The sequence below is a fragment of the Manihot esculenta genome, chromosome 17 (genome assembly GCF_001659605.2).
Source record: "Manihot esculenta cultivar AM560-2 chromosome 17, M.esculenta_v8, whole genome shotgun sequence".
NCBI lineage: Eukaryota > Viridiplantae > Streptophyta > Magnoliopsida > Malpighiales > Euphorbiaceae > Manihot > Manihot esculenta.
This window is the reverse complement of record NC_035177.2, coordinates 4,031,276-4,052,829: the sequence shown is the minus strand read 5'-3', so window position 1 is coordinate 4,052,829 and position 21,554 is coordinate 4,031,276.

Here is a 21,554-nt window from a genome sequence, read left to right as displayed (position 1 = left end):
CCACACTGGAGTCCTCAACAATGCTCCAATGGGGTAACATAACATGTATTAAGTTTGGTTTACATAAACATTATTAAAAATCATGTACTCAAAAGGGATTAACAACATACTGGGGTCAAGCACAACTCTAATCCTCAATAACATCATTACATTACATAACTGTTTAATACTATTCATTACATTTCATTATTCATCATGTCCACCACTAGCTATTACATAACCATGATTTTACTCTAGCTGACCTCCTGATCTATCCCGTACCTGCATACCTGGAGGATTATGGAAATAGGGTGAGCTACTAGAGCCCAGTGAGCAGAATAATAAAAACATTTAAAACATATGCTAACATGGAATGCATCACATCACAGACAAATCACATCAAGGATGAATTTGTCACCAATAGCCCTCTACACATTCCAATAGTGCCAGGGGTGTAGAATGGGCCTCACTGGTCTTTCTCTTACATACATAACATAACATAACATTCCATAGTGCCAAGGGCGTAGAATGGGCCTCACTGGTCTTTCTCTTACATAGTGCCAAGGGCGTAGAATGGGCCTCACTGGTCTTCCATACCATGTCATCACTATCTCATATCATAGTGAGGGCTAAAGGATCATCCAACATTCATCCACATCAACAACATAATATGCAATGCAACATATTCGTGAATTCAAATGCAAGCAACCTAATACATCTCATGGCATTCATGATGCGTGAATCATGCTAAATCTTTCATCATTTACTTTGAGACATATAGAGTTATTCTACTCACCTTAGGCTAGCTCTGACAAGACTCTGAAGCAGCTGACTCACTGCTGGGGTCCTCGGTTCCTCGGGTCCGAACCTACACAGGTGGACTCAAATGAGGGACCAAACATACATGAACATGACTCTAAAATACTCCCCAAAAACCCCCTTAAAACACCTTAAAACAATCATAGAAATCATGCAAAGGAAGGCTGGACAGGGCACTTTCGGCGGCAGGTTCGGCGGCCGAAAGGCCCTCTAGAGCCGAAAGTCATGCACCTTCGGCGACACTTTCGGCGGCCGAAGGTTCCCTCCAGAGATGAAACTTATGCATGTTCAGCAGCACCTTCGGCGGCACATCCTCTTCTCTTATCCTCAGCTGATGGTACCCTGATCTCAGATCTATCTTGGAGAAACAACCTGCTCCTGCTAGCTGGTCGAATAGATCGTCGATCCTAGGCAACGGGTACTTGTTCTTGGTAGTGACTTTGTTCAACTGCCTGTAGTCGATACAAAGTCTGAGGGATCCATCCTTCTTTTTCACAAACAGCACTGGAGCACCCCAAGGTGAGGTACTCGGTCGGATGAAGCCCTTATCTACCAACTCTTGCAACTGCTCCTTAAGCTCCTTCAACTCTGCTGGTGCCATCCTGTAGGGAGGGATAGAGATCGGTCTAGTTCCAGGCATCAGCTCAATTTCAAACTCTATCTCCCTAGCAGGTGGTAAACCTGGCAGCTCGTCTGGGAAAACATCTAAAAACTCTCTGACCACGGGCACTGAGGCGGGCTCTCTGACATGACTATCCAGCTCTCTCACATGAGCTAGGAAACCTTGACAACCCCTCCTGAGCAGCCTACGAGCCTATAGGGCAGATATCAAACCTCTAGGTGTACCCCTCCTGTCTCCTCTGAAGACAACCTCTGACCCATCCTGACCTCTGAACCTGACTACCTTGTCTCTGCAATCCAAGATAGCACCATGGGTAGATAGCCAATCCATCCCTAGAATGACGTCAAAATCTGTCAAATCTAGAACCACAAGGTCGGCTGAAAGGCATCTCCCCTCAACAAAAATCGGACTACACTGGCAGACTGACTCTGCCACTGACGGGTCACACTTGGGTCCACTGACCCATAGGGGACACTCTAACCCAGAGACCATCAACCCCAACCTCTCGACACCCTCGGAGCAATAAAAGAATGCGATGCACCAGGGTCCATTAAGGCATAAACATCAAAACAACCAATGATGAGATTACCTGACACCACTGTGTTTGATGCATTTGCCTCCTGCTGAGTCGTCGTGAAGATCTGTGCTGGAGCTGACGGACCTTCACCTCTGAAACCCGCTGAAGAAGAGGCTGCCCCTCTCCCTCTGCCTCTGCCACTAGCCTGAGTCGCGGCTGGAGCTGCTGGCTGAGCCACACTACCAGAAGCTGTCTGCTGGGACTGTGCCACAAAAGCTGCTCTAGGACACTCCCGTGCCATGTGTCCCTCCTGCCCACATCTAAAGCAGGCTGTCGTCCCAAACCGACACACTCCCTTGTGCGGCTTTCCACATTTCACACATGCTGCATTATCTGCACTTGAGCTCGAGCCACTTCCTAATCCCAGACCTGACTTGATCTTGTTCCAGAACTTGTTCTTCTTTGACTTTTTGGTGGTACTGCTCCATCTCTTACTACCTGAACTCAGAGAAGAAGGGTCTAACCTTCCCCCACCTGGGGTCTTGGAACCAGAAGGCTGTGCTACTGACTGCTTAACTTTCCCTTCGATGATTGCACTAGCCTCCATCCTCCGAGCCATATCCACAATGGCATGGAAACTCTCCCTCTCTGCTGACTGGATCAAGGAGGAATACCTGGAATGGAGCCTCATGATATACCTCCTTGACTTCTTCTGGTCTGTGTCCAGATTTTGCCCAGCAAATGGCAATAGCTTCAAAAACTGATCTGTGTACTCATCCACACTCATCTCCTCTGTCTGCCTCAACTGCTCAAATTCAATCATCTTCCATTCCCTTGAACTGTCAGGGAAAGCCCATCCTGCAAACTCATTAGCGAACTCCTCCCATGAAAGACCATCCACCCTCAGGCTCACATAATTTTTAAACCACTCTCGGGCCTTCTTGCACTTCAGTGTGAACCCAGCCATCTGAATGGCTCTACTGTCATCAGCTCCTATCTCATCTGTAATCATCTTGACCCTCTCAAGGTACACAAATGGGTCATCACCTGTTTCAAACTGGGGAGCACCCAGCTTCATGTAATCGGTCATCTTGACCTTGCTCCCTCCAGATGAGCTAGGTTTAGGCACTTGGGTTACTGGGACAGTAGGTTCTGCTGGTGGTGGAGGAGGTGCAACATCCCCTGGGGTAGGGTTTGCTGTACCTGGGTAGAATGATGGGGGAGGGTACATAGGGTACTGTGGGTATGGTGGGTAGAAAGGTGGGTATGGCATATGAGAGTGATAAGGGCTAAAGCTGGAGTAATCCGATGTACCTCCCATCGAATACCCGGGATTCTGAGCAAAGAGTGGGTATTGGGGTGGCTGAACAAATCCCGAGGCCTGAGTGCCTCCTTGGGACTCTCACATGCCCTCTTCCGACATACTCACTCCAAGACTGCCATCCCTCATCTGATCCACATCCATATCATCCCCCACATCCTCTGACATTCCTCATTGCACTATTCCTCTTCTGCTCACATCAAAAGACCTTCTAGGGTCCCTCGATGTTCTCTCCCTGCTAGACCTGCAGGACATTGCCCTAGGCAATGCAGGAGGACGGGCATCCGTGCCCTCGTCCTGGGGTGGTACTCCAGTCAATCGTGCAGATCGACGAGTTCCTCTCATCGCGCTTACTGAAAAACAGCACACATCACATAAACATTAGCATCAAATGGTTCATGTGCAAACACATGAACCCGCATCACATACATCACATACATAACATATCATCAATGCACATGTATAAAATCATGGCATTTCACATCAACATTCAAGACAGGACTCTACATCCTATCCTAGTGGACATGATTTTTTCTATTGTACTTGACCTTCTAGAACATCTATGAGCCCGACACTCTAGGTCCAACCATATGAACCTAGGGCTCTGATACCAATCTGTAACGACCCGGAATTCGGACCGCTACGGGTGCTACGGGTCCTGGCGGCCTTAAGCCGATCTGGATCCTAGCGCCGGTAGCGGTCCGAATTCCGGGTCGTTACAATATCTACGGAGGAGATTGCATGTCATGAAGGGGCTCGAACCATCAGCTAGAAAGCCTTTAGGCAAGGATATTCCTGGCCCACGATAATGCAAGATGCAAAAGAACTCATCCAGAAGTGCTGTCGATGTCACATGCATGTGAGCATTCCACGAAACCCCAAAAAGATGCAAGCAGTGATTGGAAGCCCTTGGCCTTTCTTTCAGTGGGACTAGACATCCTTGGCCCTTTTCGAAAAGCAACTGGGTCAAGGAAATTCGTGATCATAGCAGTAAATTATATCAGCAAGTGGGTTGAGACAGAGGTAGTTTAGTCCATTACCACCCAATAGGCGATTTCTTTTGTCAGTAAGAATATCTTCACTTGATTTAGAATTCCAAAGGTAGTAGTCACTGACAACAAAACTCAGTTCGCAAGTTCTAAGTTAAAAGATTTCTATAGAAAATGGGAGATTGACTTAAGGTTCAGCTCGGCATACCATCCTCAAACCAATGGAATGACTGAGGTGACAAACAGGACAATCCTACAAGGGTTAAAGAAAAGACTCGATAAAGCTAAGGGCAACTGACCTAAGGAATTACCCCACATACTCTGGGCATGTAGAACAACTCCGAGAACAGCTACAGGAGAAACTCTGTTCTCCTTTGTATATGGGTTTGAGGTAGAAATCTCCGTGGAAATCCAAGTAAACAGTTTTAGAACACAACACCATGAGATTTTGGAAAAACCTAAAGAGATGCAATTTAACTTAGATCAAGCTGAATTTTTGCGAGAACAGGCTGCAATCAAAATGGTGGTATACATGAACAAGATGTCCATGATGTTTAACAGTAGAACCAAACCATATACCTTTAATGTAGAGGATTTAGACCCTAAGAGAACTCATGTAACAGGCGACAGTGTTGGATCTGGTAAGTTGGACGAAAACTGGAAAGGACCATTTAGGATCTCGAAGGTTATTCGCCCAGAGGCGTATAAGTTAGCTAAGATAGATGGTCGAGTCATTCTCCATTTTTAGAATATTTATAATTTAAGAAAATTTTATCAATAACGTTTAATGAGGTATTTTTTTTCATGTGCTGTGTGATTTAGTTTTGAGGAATGATGGTTTACCAAAATAAAAGATCATTGATCAAAGAATTTTCTCAGTATGGAAAGACCACAAGGCGGGTATCCGCCAGACCCTTAACTGAGTGTTAGTCCCGTTAATAAATTCTCTTAAAGCATTTTTATATCAAAAGGCTACAAGGCGAGTATCTACTAGGCCCATGACCGAGTGTTAGTCTCGTTAATAAATTATTCAAGGTATTTTTATGTCAAAGCCACAAGGCGTATCCGCCAGATCCATGACCTGTTGTTAGTCCCGTTAATAAATTCTTTTAAGGCATTTTTTATGCCAAAAGGCCACAAAGCGGGTATTCACTAGGCCCATGACCGAGTGTTAATCCCGTTAATAAATTATCTAAGGCATTTTTATGCCAAAGCCACAAGGTGTGTATCTGCTAGGCTCACGCCTAGGTTTTAGTCCCGTTAATAAATTATTTAAGGTATTTTTATGCTCAAGCCACAAGGTAGGTATCCGCCATACTCGCACCTGGGTGTTAGTTCCGTTAATAAATTCTCTTAAGGCATTTTTAGGCTAAAAGCCATAATTCGAGTATCCGTCAGGCTCTTGACTGGTGCTAGTTCTAGTTATTAATAACCTTTTCAATGTTATTTCATTCCAAGACTACAAGGCGGGTATTCGCTAGGCCGAGGGTCAGGTGTCATGCTCCATTAATAATTTTTAAGTCATTTTATTTCAAAGGCGAGCATTACTAGGAATTTGGGTGGGTGTTAGCCCCATTAACAAAATCGACCAAGTTTTTTATAATTTTACGATTTGATCTGAAAAAATACTTGACGAGAGTTCTAGCTTGGTCGAATATTGATCCTAAAATACTTGGCAAAAATAAAAACAAAGGATAAAAGAAATATTTTCATTATATCAAGAGAAAATTACATGGGAGGAGAGATATCTTCAGTTTCCTTCTTCCGAGTCTCTATTACATTTACATTGTCTACATCTATTATATTTTCAGCAGAGACCAGGTCGGTGGGGATGTCTTCAATCTGCTCCTCCTTTTGCTCTTCCTCCCCCTCCTCATCTGGGAAGATGTCATCAATTCAAGTGAAGTCATCAATACAAAATCACTTTACAGCTCCTTCTTGACCGAGTCTTGGTCCTCGATGAACATCTCTCCTCCTTGGGCCACTGTCTCTTGAGGTTCGGCTTCTAACTTAGCGATTCTGTTGGAGGGGGCCCAGTTCTCCTCAGCCTAAGACTGCAGCTCCTGGACTTGGCATTGAAGTGTGGCCACTTGGTCCTCGGCTATTTTTGCCTGATTTTCAAGGGTGGACTTTGAAGTATTAGCCTCATCTAAGTCCGCTTGGAGCTTATCGACGGACTCCAATGTCTCCTTCATTGTATTTTCCATCTCTTCAACCTGAGCCTTCAATCTTGAGCATTCCTCTTGTAGGATATTTTTGTCAGTCTCCTATGCACCAAACTCTCACCTCAAATCCTTATTACGCTCCTAGGTCGTGTATGCACAGAGAGCACTCTCCATCACAGAATGGATTATGTTGTCGTAGAGGTCGTCTGTCTCGACCTCATTCAAGCAGTGGCGGTCCTTGGGCCTTAGAGTATTTTTTGCGATAAGGACTGACAAGTGGGGCTCCTTGAAAAGGGGGAACATCTAAGTAAAGCGCCAACGCTAGATGTTGGATGCCCCAAGGCCATGTGGCTCCAACACTAGCATCTTCTTAAGGAGGATCAGCTTGTACAGGGACTATTGCAGGAGTGCCCCTAGAAGAAGACTCGGGCTGAGTAGAGTTTGTTCCCTCAATTGTAGGTGCAGAAAGCATGATGATCTCCTCTACTCAGAAAGCCTATTTAGGAGGAGGGTCGATGGTTCCAACAGTAGATTTGTCGAACTTATTCTTCTTTCCGGCCATATCTGCATAGAAAAAAGCGTGAGTAAATGAGGCAGCTCTAAAAACAGGAAAAGTTGGAAAGAAAATACCCTGCTCTATGCTTTCCCAAGGGTTTTGAAGGCGAGGGTAAGAAGATCGAGTCTGTTCTGCATGATAATGGCTCTATCAAGACAGAATGGCATTCCTCACTGCCACATTTATGTCTACCCTCTAAGTTGAGGCCATCCTCTGGAGGAAGTCCAAAGACTCTTCCTCGTCCCGCTGTAGCTGGACCCCATCATTTCTTAGCTCTCACATATAGGTTCCAATCAGTCTGGAGCCGCCCAAAACCTTTGGATACCCTGTGGCGCAACATGAAGAACTTGTTTTTTCAATGCTTTAGGGAATAGGGTATCCAATCGAAGAGAGTCTAATGATTCTTCCAGCTGAAAAATCAAAATTCTTCATTTTTTCTAATACCCAGTTGGTACAGTTGAGAGAAGAGTTGTAACAGCCCGGAAATCCGGACCGCTACCGGCGCTAGGATCCAGATCGGCGTAAGGCCGCCGGGACCCGTAGCAAGCCTGACATATAACCTGTAAACCTGTAAATCCCATACATGATCAACAAAACTCATAAACCTGTAAACATTCTCATATAACAACCAAGCTCAACCTGTACATGAACATAAACATATCATAAACCTCCACTGGAGTCCTCATCAAATGCTCCAATGGGGTATCTCATCATACATAAGCTTGGTTGAAACATAACCTCATATCTCATATCATAAAGACCATGTACATACAAGTGGGATTAACACTGTAATGGTCAAGCACAACTCTATCCTCAATATTCAAAATTTCACAACATAACTTAAAACTCTTTTACATTACATCATAATACAATTGTCATGTCCACAATCTAACTATTACATAACATCACTTCATACTCTAGCTAACCTCCTGGTCTACCCTGTACCTGCACATCTGGGGTTAGGGGAGAGGGGTGAGCTAAAGAGCCCAGTGAGCAGAATAGAGAAAACATATATTAAAATATTCCATGCTTCCATGAAATGCAACACATCACAAACATATCACATAAGGATGGTATTGTCACCTATAGTCCTCAACATAGTCCAATCGTGCCAGGGGCGTAGAATGGGCCTCACTGGTCTTTCTCTTACATACATAACATAACATAACATTCCAATATGCCAGGGGCGTAGAATAGGCCTCACTGGTCTTTCTCTTAACATAGTCCAGGGGCGTAGAATGGGCCTCACTGGCAATCCATACCGCATCATCATCATATCATACCATAGGAGGACTAGAGGATCATCCAATAACCAATCCGCATCCACATCATATTATGCAATGCAACATATTCGTGAATACTAATGCAAACAACCTAGAATATCACATGGCATATATGATGCATGAACATGCTCCAAAAAGTTATATTTCATTTATTTAAAATCTTAAGGTTCATTCCACTCACCTCTGGCTGAAGCTCTACAGACTCTGAAGCAGCTATCTCACTGCTGGGGTCCCTGATTTCTCGGGTCCGAACCTACACAGGTGGACTCAAGTGAGGGACCGAACATACATAAACATAACTCTAATAAACTCCCCAAAAACCCCCTAAAACATCAGGAAAACATCACATAGAAATATGCATGAAATGGCTGAACAGGGCACTTTCGGCGGCACCTTCGGCGGCCGAAAGTCCTGGACAGATCCGAAAGTCGGGCACTTTCGGCGGCACCTTCGGCGGCCGAAAGTCCCAGACAGAGACGAAAGTCTCTTTTCGGGGGCAACTTCGGCAGCCGAATGCTGCCTCCACAAAAGGGGGTTCGGCGGCCGAAAATTACTTCGGCGGCCGAATCTGAGCTTCTCCCGAAGGGCAGAAACTCAGCTCCTCTATGCACATTTTGCCTCCCAAGCTCAAATCATGCAAAAACTAGTTCTAAAACATGCATACATACCATACATTACACTTAGGGGTCTCAAACTAGCATACACCCCAACTACAACACTTCAAACACACAAAATCAACACACATTGCTCAAAACATTTAATATTAACCCATAACTCAACACATAACCTAACAGGCATTTCTACCCATAGATCTTGCATAAAACTTATTTAAAACACCTAAGGAGCTTAAGATCGGCTCTTACCTCTTGAAGATCGAGAGGGAGACGACCTAAACTTGGAGATCCACGAAAATGAGCTCCTGAGTTCCCAAAGCTCCAAAACTTGTTTCAAAAGCTTAAATCTTCAAAACCAAGGGAAAACAAGTGAAAATCTTGAAAGATTTAGAGGAAGAACATCAAAAATGGGTGAGGGACGGCGGAAAGCTCACCTTGGCCGAAAATGGGGAAAAACTCGCCCGTTTTCGGCTAAGGGACCCTTTTATAGTGGCTGGCCAGACCACATTCGGGGGCCGAATGTGCCTCCGCATGCATGCCATGTTCGGCGGCCGAACATGAGGTTCGGCGGCCGAACCTGGATTTCCCTCACTCATGCTTTCGGGGGCCTAACGTGCCTCCAAAACGCATGCATGTTCGGCGGCCGAACTTGACTTTCGGCGGCCGAACCTGGGTTTTCCTCCAAAGACTTTTCATGTAAAAACTCATTAAATTTCATACTTAAAATCATTAAAAACATGAAAACATTTCATAAAAACCTGGTTTTACCCTTCTAGAGGTTTCCGACATCCGTGATTCCACCGGACGGTAGGAATTCCGATACCGGAGTCTAGCCGGGTATTACATTCTCCCCCCCTTAAGAACATTCGTCCCCGAATGTTCCTCAACTAGCACATGTATAGAAAAACAACATAACATACATACAAAACACATAGGGACTAACCTTAAAAGAGGTGGAGATATTGCTGGAGCATGGACTCCCGTGTCTCCCAGGTACATTCTTCTATGTTGTGGTGGTTCCAAAGGACTTTCACCATTGGGATTTCCTTGTTCCTCAACTTTCTGATCTGAGTGTCAAGAATCCGCACTGGCTGCTCTACATAGGTGAGATCCTCTTGGATCTCAACATCAGGCTCACTAAGAACCTTGCTCGGATCTGACACGTACTTTCTTAACATGGAAACATGGAAAACCGGATGGATTCTTTCCATAGACGCAGGCAAGTCCAGCTTGTACGATACACTCCCAATCTTTTGCAAGACTTCGAAGGGTCCGATGTACCGTGGAGCTAGCTTACCCTTTTTACCAAACCGAACCACCCCTTTCATTGGAGACACCTTGAGCAATACTAGATCCCCCTCCTGAAACTCTACTTGTTTCCTGCGGAGGTCTGCATAACTCTTCTGTCTGCTTGCAGCAGTCTTGATTCTCTCTCTGATGATGGGTACCACCCTGCTGGTGATCTCAACTAACTCAGGCCCTGCCAAGGCCTTCTCTCCAACTTCCTCCCAGCAAACAGGGGACCTGCACTTCCTTCCATACAAAGCTTCATATGGAGCCATCCCGATGCTAGCATGATGGCTGTTATTGTAGGCAAACTCCACCAAAGGTAGATGCTGCCTCCAAGAACCGCCAAAGTCCAGCACACACATCCTAAGCATATCCTCGATGGTCTGGATGGTCCTTTCTGACTGTCCGTCCGTCTGTGGATGGAAGGCAGTACTGAAATCCAACCTGGTACCCATGGCATCCTGCAGACTCCGCCAAAACCTAGAGGTGAACTGGGGCCCTCTATCTGACACTATTGAAACAGGAACCCCATGCAGTCTGACAATCTCGTTTACATACACCTGCGCTAACTTATCCACAGAGTAGTTGCTCCTAACTGGAATGAAGTGAGCAGATTTGGTGAGTCTGTCCACAATCACCCATATGGAGTCCAATCTGTTGGACGCCGCCGGTAACCCCACTACGAAATCCATAGCTACATTTTCCCATTTCCATTCTGGAATAGGTAGCGGGTTAAGCATTCCAGCCGGCTTCTGATGTTCCAGCTTCACCCTCTGACATACCTCGCAGGCTGACACAAACTGTGCCACTTCCCTCTTCATAGCTGGCCACCAATATACTCTTTTCAGATCCTGATACATTTTGGTGGCTCCAGGGTGAACGCTGTATCTTGCATTATGAGCCTCTCTCATAATGTCTCCCTTAAGCCCTATGTCATCTGGTACACATAATCTACTCCCATAGCGGAGAATCCCCTTACTGTCAAATCTGAACTGGCTATCTTTGCCCGACTGAACAGTCCTGGCAATATTCACTAGCTCTGGGTCCTCATGCTGTTTCTGAGCCACCTGCTCCAGAAACACGGGTGTCACTCTCATCTGTGCAATCAAAGCACCTGTACCAGACAACTCTAACTGTAGACCTTCATTCATGAGCTTGTAAAACTCCTTCACCACCGGTCTCCTCTCTGCCGAGATGTGGGATAGACTGCCAAGTGATTTCCGGCTTAAGGCGTCAGCTACTACATTAGCCTTACCCGGATGATACTGGATTCTGCAATCATAGTCACTGAGCAGCTCTACCCACCTCCTCTGTCTCAAATTCAGCTCTCTCTGGCTCAAGATGTGCTGCAGGCTCTTATGATCTGTAAAGATCTCACATTTTACCCCATAGAGGTAGTGCCTCCACATCTTGAGTGCAAAGATGACTGCTGCCATCTCAAGATCGTGTGTGGGGTAATTCAACTCATGCCTCTTCAGCTGTCTAGAAGCATTAGCGATCACCCTGCCATTCTGCATCAACACACAAACCAAGCCTACTCTGGATGCATCACAGAACACTGTGAAGTCCTCATTGCTAGTTGGCAGAGCTAACACTGGTGCTGAAGTCAACCTCTTCTTAAGCTCTTCGAAACTCTCTTCGCACTGGTCGGTCCACAAAAACTTCTGATTCTTCCTGGTTAGTCTGGTCAGAGGAGCTGCTATCTTTGAGAAGTCCTGAACGAACCTCCTGTAGTAACCTGCCAAACCCAAGAAACTCCTGATCTCTGTCACTGAAGTGGGTCTAGGCCAGTTAGCCACAGTTTCTGTCTTCTTGGGATCTACCTCAATACCATTCTCTGACACTACATGCCCCAAGAACGAAATGCTCCTCAGCCAGAACTCACATTTAGAGAACTTGGCATACAAGCCATGTTCCCTCAAGGTCTGTAGAACCAACCTCAGATGATGGGCATGCTCCTCTGCATTCCTGGAGTACACTAAGATATCATCTATGAAGACAATAACAAAGTGATCCAGGTATTGGCTAAACACTCTGTTCATGAGATCCATGAATGCTGCAGGGGCGTTAGTTAACCCAAACGGCATCACAAGGAACTCATAGTGCCCATATCTGGTCCTGAAAGCTGTCTTTGGTGTGTCTTCTTCCCTTATTCTCAGCTGATGGTACCCTGATCTCAGATCTATCTTGGAGAAACAACCCGCTCCTGCTAGCTGGTCGAATAGATCGTCGATCCTTGGCAATGGGTACTTGTTCTTAGTAGTGACTTTGTTCAACTGTCTGTAGTCGATACAAAGTCTGAGGGATCCATCCTTCTTCTTTACAAAGAGCACTGGAGCACCCCAAGGTGAGGTACTCGGTCGGATGAAGCCCTTATCTACTAGATCTTGCAACTGTTCTTTCAACTCTTTCAACTCAGCTGGGGCCATCCTGTAGGGAGGGATAGAGATCGGTCTCGTTCCAGGCATTACCTCTATCTCGAACTCTATCTCCCTAGCAGGTGGTAAACCTGGAAGCTCGTCTGGGAACACGTCTAAGAACTCTCTGACCACTGGCACTGAGGCGGGCTCTCTAACCTGACTGTCTAGCTCTCTCACGTGAGCTAGAAAACCCTGACAACCCCTCATGAGCAGCCTACGAGCCTGTAGGGCCGATATCATACCTCTAGGTGTACCCCTTTCGTCTCCTCTGAAGACGACTTCTGACCCATCCTGACATCTGAACTTAACTACCTTGTCCCTGCAGTCCAAGGTAGCACCATGGGTAGATAACCAGTCCATCCCTAGAATGACGTCAAAATCAGTCAACTCTAGAACCACAAGGTCGGCGGACATGCATCTTCCCTCCACAAAAACTGGACTACATTGGCAGACTGACTCTGCCACTGACGGGTCACACTTGGGTCCACTGACCCATAGGGGACACTCTAACTCAGAGACCATCAACCCTAACCTCTGCACGGCTCTCGGAGCGATGAAAGAATGAGATGTACCAGGGTCCATCAATGCATACACATCAAAACAACCAATGATGAGATTACCTGCCACCACGGTGTTGGATGTGTTCGCCTCTTGTTGTGTCATTGTGAAGATCCTTGCTGGAGCTGACGGACTTTCACCTCTGAAACCCGCTGAAGAAGAGGCTGCTCCTCTCCCTCTACCTCTGCCACTGGCTTAAGTTGGTGCTGGAGCTACTGGCTGAGCTACACTGCCTGAACCTGTCTGCTGGGACTGTGCCATAACAGCTGCTCTAGGACAATCCCGAGCCATATGTCCCTCTTGCCCACATCTGAAGCAGGCTCTGGACCCATAGAGGCACACTCCCCTGTGTGGCTTACCACACTTCACACATGCTACATTGTCTGCACCTAAGCTCGAGCCACTTCCTAATCCCAGACCTGACTTGATCTTACTCCAGAACTTGTTCTTCTTCTGCTTCTTGGTGGTACTGCTCCACCTCTTACTGCCTGAGCTTAAGGAAGAAGGATCCACTTTTCCCCTACCTGGGGTTCTGGAACCGGAAGGCTGTGCTGCTGACTGTTTGACATTTCCCTCGATGATAGCACTAGCCTCCATCCTCCTAGCCATATCCACTATGGCATGAAAACTCTCTCTATCTGCTGACTGTATCAAGGAGGAATACCTGGAATGAAGCTTCATGATATACCTCCTTGACTTCTTCTGGTCTGTATTAAGGTCCTGCCCAGCAAATGACAGCAACTCCATAAACCTGTCAGTATATTCGTCTACACTCATGTCATCAGTTTGCCTCAACTGCTCGAATTCTATCATCTTCAATTCCCTTGAACTATCAGGGAAAGCCCACCCTGCAAATTCATTAGCAAACTCCTCCCATGATAGACTATCCACCCTCGATTTCACATAGTTCTTGAACCACTCACGGGCCTTCTTGCATTTTAGTGTGAACCCAGCCATCTGAATGGCTCTACTGTCATCCGCCCCTATCTCATCTGTTATCGCCTTGACCCTCTCAAGGTACACAAACGGGTCATCACCGGTTTCAAACTGGGGAGCACCCAACTTCATATTATCAGTCATTCTGACCTTGCTCCCTCCAGATGAGCTAGGTTGAGGTATTTGGGTTTCTGGGACAATAGGTGCTGCTGGTGGTGGAGGAGGTGCAGCATCCCCTGAGATAGGGTTTGCTGGATTTGGGTGATAGGGTGGTGGTGGATACATAGGATACTGTGGGTATGGTGGGTAATATGGTGGGTATGGCATCTGTGTGGGGTAAGGGCTAAAACTAGGGTAATCCGATGTACCTCCCATCGAATACCCGGGATTCTGTGAGAAAGGTGGGTAATGAGGTGGCTGAACAAAACCCGAGGCCTGAGTGCCTCCTTGGGACTCTCCCATGCCTTCCTCTGGCATACTCATCCCCAAACTGCCATCCCTCCTCTGGTCCACATCCATGTCATCTCCCACATCTTCTGACATACCACCTTGAACTGTTCCTCGTACTGACCTGCTTCTACCCAGATCCAGAGACCTTCTAGGGTCTCTCACTGCTCTTTCCCTGTTGGACCTGCTAGACATTGCCCTAGGCAATGCTGGAGGACGGGCGCTCACGCCCTCATCCTCAGGTGGCACTCCAGTCAATCTTGCTGATCGACGAGTTCCTCTCATCCTGTCTTCTGAAAAACCACACATAGCACAAACATCAGCATCATATGGTTCATGTGGGCACACATGAACTCTCATCACATACATCACATAGCAGAACATATCATGTATGCACATGCATATAATCATGGCATATCACATCATCATGTAAGACAGGACTCCACATTCTATCCTAGTGGACATGACCTTTCCTATTGTGCTTGACCTGCTATAACCTCTATGAGCCCGACACTCTAGGTCCGACCATATGAACTTAGGGCTTTGATACCACTCTGTAACAGCCCGAAAATCCGGACCGCTACCGGCGCTAGGATCCAGATCGGCGTAAGGCCGCCGGGACCCGTAGCAAGCCTGACATATAACCTGTAAACCTGTAAATCCCATACATGATCAACAAAACTCATAAACCTGTAAACATTCTCATATAACAACCAAGCTCAACCTGTACATGAACATAAACATATCATAAACCTCCACTGGAGTCCTCATCAAATGCTCCAATGGGGTATCTCATCATACATAAGCTTGGTTGAAACATAACCTCATATCTCATATCATAAAGACCATGTACATACAAGTGGGATTAACAATCTGTAATGGTCAAGCACAACTCTATCCTCAATATTCAAAATTTCACAACATAACTTAAAACTCTTTTACATTACATCATAATACAATTGTCATGTCCACAATCTAACTATTACATAACATCACTTCATACTCTAGCTAACCTCCTGGTCTACCCTGTACCTGCACATCTGAGGTTAGGGGAGAGGGGTGAGCTAAAGAGCCCAGTGAGCAGAATAGAGAAAACATATATTAAAATATTCCATGCTTCCATGAAATGCAACACATCACAAACATATCACATAAGGATGGTATTGTCACCTATAGTCCTCAACATAGTCCAATCGTGCCAGGGGCGTAGAATGGGCCTCACTGGTCTTTCTCTTACATACATAACATAACATAACATTCCAATATGCCAGGGGCGTAGAATGGGCCTCACTGGTCTTTCTCTTAACATAGTCCAGGGGCGTAGAATGGGCCTCACTGGCAATCCATACCGCATCATCATCATATCATACCATAGGAGGACTAGAGGATCATCCAATAACCAATCCGCATCCACATCATATTATGCAATGCATCATATTCGTGAATACTAATGCAAACAACCTAGAATATCACATGGCATATATGATGCATGAACATGCTCCAAAAAGCTATATTTCATTTATTTAAAATCTTAAGGTTCATTCCACTCACCTCTGGCTGAAGCTCTACAGACTCTGAAGCAGCTATCTCACTGCTGGGGTCCCTGATTTCTCGGGTCCGAACCTACACAGGTGGACTCAAGTGAGGGACCGAACATACATAAACATAACTCTAATAAACTCCCCAAAAACCCCCTAAAACATCAGGAAAACATCACATAGAAATATGCATGAAATGGCTGAACAGGGCACTTTCGGCGGCACCTTCGGCGGCCGAAAGTCCCAGACAGAGACGAAAGTCTCTTTTCGGGGGCAACTTCGGCAGCCGAATGCTGCCTCCACAAAAGGGGGTTCGGCGGCCGAAAATTACTTCGGCGGCCGAACCTGAGCTTCTCCCGAAGGGCAGAAACTCAGCTCCTCTATGCACATTTTGCCTCCCAAGCTCAAATCATGCAAAAACTAGTTCTAAAACATGCATACATACCATACATTACACTTAGGGGTCTCAAACTAGCATACACCCCAACTACAACACTTCAAACACACAAAATCAACACACATTGCTCAAAACATTTAATATTAACCCATAACTCAACACATAACCTAACAGGCATTTCTACCCATAGATCTTGCATAAAACTTATTTAAAACACCTAAGGAGCTTAAGATCGGCTCTTACCTCTTGAAGATCGAGAGGGAGACGACCTAAACTTGGAGATCCACGAAAATGAGCTCCTGAGTTCCCAAAGCTCCAAAACTTGTTTCAAAAGCTTAAATCTTCAAAACCAAGGGAAAACAAGTGAAAATCTTGAAAGATTTAGAGGAAGAACATCAAAAATGGGTGAGGGACGGCGGAAAGCTCACCTTGGCCGAAAATGGGGAAAAACTCGCCCGTTTTCGGCTAAGGGACCCTTTTATAGTGGCTGGCCAGACCACATTCGGGGGCCGAATGTGCCTCCGCATGCATGCCATGTTCGGCGGCCGAACATGAGGTTCGGCGGCCGAACCTGGATTTCCCTCACTCATGCTTTCGGGGGCCTAACGTGCCTCCAAAACGCATGCATGTTCGGCGGCCGAACTTGACTTTCGGCGGCCGAACCTGGGTTTTCCTCCAAAGACTTTTCATGTAAAAACTCATTAAATTTCATACTTAAAATCATTAAAAACATGAAAACATTTCATAAAAACCTGGTTTTACCCTTCTAGAGGTTTCCGACATCCGTGATTCCACCGGACGGTAGGAATTCCGATACCGGAGTCTAGCCGGGTATTACAAGAGTGCTACTGTAATACTTGGCTAGATTCCGGCATCAGAATCCCTACCTTCCGGCGGAATCTCCGTTGGAATCTGGAATTCTGAAGATGCCAGAGTCTTCTAGAGGGGTAAAATGTGTTTTTAAAATATTTTCACATGATTTTATGGTTTTAAATGGAAAAGAAATTGAGTTTTGAAGAGAATAGGGCAAGGAGGAAGGACCCAGGTTCGTCCGCTGAACCTCAAGTTCGGCTGCCGAACATGGGGCTGTTTCAGGAGTGCTTTAGGCCTCCGAAGGCTATGAGGGAAGAAACTAGGTTCGGCCGCCGAACCTCAAGTTCGGCCGCCGAACATGGGATAGTTTAGGAGGCACGTTAGGCTACCGAAGGTGGTGAAGTTGCGAAAGCAGCTTAGGCCGCCGAAGGTGGTTGACCGGCCACCTATAAAAGGCCCTCAAACTGAAAATGGGTGAGTTTTCTCCCCATTCTCCAGCTCAGGTGCGTTCATGTCCTCCTTTGGTTGATTTCATGTTCTTTCTTCAAATCTTTCAAGTTTTAACAAGTTTTAGCTTGGGTTTTGAAGTTTTGAGCTTAAGATCAAGTTTTGGAGCTTGGAGACCTAAGGGGTTTGTTTTCTCCCATCTCTAAGTTAAGGATCACACCAACCCTCGATCTTCAAGAGGTAAGTGTGGATCTTTGCTTTCCTTTATGTTTAATGAAGTTTTAAGAAGTTTTGATGCATGGGATAGAGTAGATGTGCATGTTAAGGTTTATGTGGGTTTTATGCTTAATGTATGTTTATGTGATGTTGTGTTGGAGGTTTAGGCTAGTTTATGCATGTGGGAGTGTGTATGCATGCTTGGGAGAGAGCATGTGAGATTTTGGGTTGTTTTGGAAGGTTTGAAGGCTGTTTGTGTATGAGGAGGCTGAGTTTTGCCTTTCTGGAAAAATTCAGGTTCGGCCGCCGAAGGGACTTTCGGCCGCCGAACCTGCCTGTGGTAGCATGATTTGGCCGCCGAACCCTGCCCCCTAAAGTTGGACTTTCGGCTTTGGAAGGGAGTTTTGGCCGCCGAAGGTGCCGCCGAACATGCATGAGTTTCGGCTCTGGAAGAGACTTTCGGCCGCCGAAGGTGCCGTCGAAAGTGGCTGAGTTTCGGCTCTGGAGGGACTTTCGGCCGCCAAACCTGCCGCCGAAAGTGCCCTGTCCAGCCTTCCTTTGCATGATTTCTATGGTTATTCTATGATGTTTTAGGGGGTTTTTGGAGAGTTGTTTAGAGTCTTATTAGCGTGTGTTTGGCACCTCATTCGAGTCCACCTGTGTAGGATCGGACCCGAGGGACCGAGGAGGCCAGCAGTATTAGCTGTTGCAGCGTCAGTCCAGCGTCTGGCAGAGGTGAGTAGAACTAACACAAATGTTTTAAGCATGTTCACGCATCATGAATACCATGTATATGTATTAGGCTGTTGCATTAGATTTCACGAAGATGTTGCATTGCATAATTTGTTGTTGATGTGGATGGACCAAGGCGACCCCATTAGCCCTAGATATGATATGTTACAGAAGTCCTGAGGAGCCCCTTCGAGGGCCGTGCACTATGTTATGATACAGAAGTCCTGAGGAGCCCCATCGAGGGCCGGGCACCATGATATGTTACAGAAGTCCTGAGGAGCTCCTTCGAGGGCCGGGCACAGACAGAGGGGGTTTTGGAGGTCATGTCCATCCGTTATGTGAAATGTTTGTGATGTGACGCATTCCATGATAGCATATGATTTATTAAACTGTTTTTCCCTGTTCTGCTCACTGGGCTTTTTAGCTCACCCATTTCCCCTAACCCCCAGGCTTGCAGGTCAGAGGTAGTCCAGGAAGACGTCAAGGGTAAAGGTTATGGCTTTGTAATAGATTAGCATGTTAGTGTGGACATGTAATGTAAATTGATACAATGTATTGTAATGAAATGTAAAGTAGAGTAAGGTTTTATGGTTTAGTATTGTGCTTGACCCTAAGGTCTGGTTAATCCCTTTTTGTACATGATGTATGTTATGATTTTTATTGTTGAGTTATGAATCAGGCTTGATGTATGTAATGTTGACCCAGCTAGAGCATTTGATGAAGGCTCTAGCATGGGGATTTTTATATTTACAGTTATGTAGCATACGAATCAAGCTTGGTATATGAAATGTTTTAAAGTTTTTATATTTATGTTTGATCATGTATGGGATTTTACCAGGTAATAGGATGTATGTTAGGCTTGTTACGGGTCCCGGCGGCCTTAACCCGATCTGGATCCTAGTGCCGGTAGCGGTCCGATTTCCGGGTCGTTACAGCTACACTTGGCTCGATGTTGTTGTTGAAGTAGAAAAATCGGAAGGCCACCAGGATTCTCCAACTGTTCAAATGTAGTTGGGTGACTACTAGCATATCGAATCGCAGGGTTCAGTGAAGAATGGATCTATAGGGAATCAAAGACTCGCCCTTTAATTGTTCTTCATAGACCATGATTGTGTTTTCGGCAGGGATCTGGTCGTCCACACGAATGTTTGAGTTTGGAGCATAAATTCGAAAAATGTCTTTAAGGATCTGGTAAAGGTTGTATAGGCGATCCACGTCCTTCTCAATCAGCACGAACGAGATTTCATTCACTAGAAGACCATCGTTTTCATGAGCCACTCTTAAGGGAGTGATGGGAGCAGAAGCACGAATGGGGCCATCAGAGGAAGAGCTCGTGGTGGAACTTCCACCAAAAGGAGACGACAAGGTAGAAATATTCATTTTTTTTTTTGGGAAAGTGAAAGATTGAACAGAAGTTACCTTTTGAAAAAGGAGAGCTTTGAGAAGGAATAGGTTAAGTCTTTTGAGAGAATTAGAAAGTGGATGTGAGCGAAAGTGGTAATCAAACAAGAAGAAAGGTTTATATACAGATTATGCCGGCGGCTGGTATGAATACAGCTCAAGAAGTAAGGTAATGGACATTTATTCACAGAGCAAGCGAAAGGACATGGGTATGGAAAGCCAATGCGCGGGTGCCATGTGTACTAGGCCATGGAAACAGTTGTAAAACTTTGAAACAGTCGTTGTTCGTAAATAACACGATATAATGAGGTACTAATTTAACACAAAATTGAATCATATATCCTAAAAGTAAACCATAGACTCTGAAGTGAAAAACTTATGAAATCACAAGATATTTTTTTGTACTTTTTTCAAATATTTACTAACTATTTTTCTCCATATTGAATATATTTTAAACTTTTTTATAAGAAAAATTTACTATTTAATCTATGTGATATGAAAAAAATCATTAGATAGTTTCTCAGTTTTAAAAAATACATTAAAACATGCCTACAGTATTAAAAATGTATTAATTAATCGTTTTATTAGTTTAGCCATTAAATTTTTGCTATTTATTTTCTGTAAGAGAAAATTTATTAGTTAATTTCTCATTTTTGTAAACATTATATATTAATTAGTCCTTTCATAGTAAAAACATTTAAAATTTTTTTATAATACTTAATAATTAAAATTAATGGAGGGATTAATCAGTACCATTTTTATAATCTCAGAAATATTTTAATATATTTTTCAAATTAATTAACTAATTTATGAATTTTCTTATATTATAGAAATTAAATAGTAACTTTTTATTTTTATAAGACACGACGGCTAAAATTACAATAGGGACTAACTAACAGAATTTTTAAAATTTCAAGGACATTTTAATATATTTTTCAAAATTTAAGGATTAACTAATGAATTTTCTTATATTATAAAACTGAATACTATTTTTTTTTTCATTATAATATTATATAATTTATAAAATAGTTTATTATTATTTCTATGTGAGTCATTTATAAAATTATTTATATCTTTTTCTATTATTAAATACCATATTTAAAAAATATTTTATTACTTTAATTTTATATAAAAATTTATAAACTTATTTTCATACCAATAATTTTTAGAAAGTAATTTTTAAGAAGTAAATAATAAAAATTGAAAAAAAATAATTTTTTAAAAATAAAAAAAGAAATTCTACAACTTTACCAAACACATCCTAAATTTAAATTATTTGGATTCAATAGTATTTCTATTGATATTTGGATTTAAATTAATTTTTAGTTAATTTATTTATCTGTAGTTAGTATGAGTTAAATTATTCATATTTTTAAAATATTTTTATAATATTTTTAAACTATGTTAGATATGTTTTTGTTTACTTGAAGAAATAAATTTTTTCTATTAATTTTTTTTATATTTAACTATTTTACTGAAAGTTTACAAAAATTT